We start from the raw sequence: 1,170 nt of genomic DNA on the forward strand, positions 1-1,170 counted from the left end.
TCCATCCCCTGGGAGGAAGTGCATGGGTCTGTGCCGCAGGAGTTCATAGTTTGGAGACTAGAAACTGGGTCAGGTATTTGAGATAAAAACACTATCACAGGCTTGGTGAACACAGAGCTCAGATGGAACCCCAGGAGACAAGAGTGATTGGCTGCTTTTCTGTGAGGGATCACTGAAGAGTAGTGGGCATGCAAACTTTCAGCTCCAGGGCTAGAGATGTGGGTGCTTCCATTTTCACCCTCCCCATAGGTGTAGAAAGCCTTCAGGTGGTAAAACGACACCACATAGTGCAATCTGAAGCCACTTACACTGAGCCAGGGCCCCTGGCAAGGGGGCCTTAATTCCACCATATTAAAGTGACCTGAGAATCAGCACAACAGGCCCCTCCTCCAGAGAACCAGCAAGAAAAACCAGCTAACACCAAGTTCACCAATCATAGAGAACTGCAAAACTTTGGCTCTTGGGAAACAGTATATAGCATTCCTCATCTTTTATTATCCTGTAGTTTTTCAGTTTTATTTTATTTTATTTTATTGCCTTTTTCTTATTTTATCAATTCTTTCTTTTAATTCATTTTTAAGTTTTTATTTATATGTGTTTTTTAAATTTTGGTTTCCTGTCATTGTATTTTATCTTGTGTGTGTGTGTGTGTGTGATCTAATGTCTTTTAATAGACCAAAGTACACCCAGGATCTAGTTTATTGTTTTCTTCAATTTTACTTCTTGTTTTTTTTTTCTTCTGACTTGTTTTCTATGTCTTTTTCTGGCATTGTTGTGATATTTTTGTCATTTCTCTCTTTCAACTACTCTGGATATAATGATGAGATGGAGAAACTCACCTCAAAAGAAAAAGCTACAGAGAGTACTCACCAATATGGATATAAGTAAGATGTCAGAAAAAGCATTCAAAACAACTACTGTATTTCTCCATTGAGAATGATATTTGCGGTGGGTTTTTCATAGATGGCTTGGATGATATTGAGGTATGTGCTCTATATCCCTACACTTTAAAGAGTTTTGATCAGGAAGGGATGCTGTACTTTGTCAAATGCTTTTTCAGCATCTATTGAGAGTATCATATGGTTCTTGTTCTTTCTTTTATTGATGTGTTGTATCACATTGACTGATTCGCGGATGTTGAATCAACCTTGCAGCCCTGGAATAAACCCC

This window comes from Neovison vison, chromosome 1 (assembly GCF_020171115.1).
Source record: "Neovison vison isolate M4711 chromosome 1, ASM_NN_V1, whole genome shotgun sequence".
Classification (NCBI taxonomy): Eukaryota; Metazoa; Chordata; class Mammalia; order Carnivora; family Mustelidae; genus Neogale; species Neogale vison.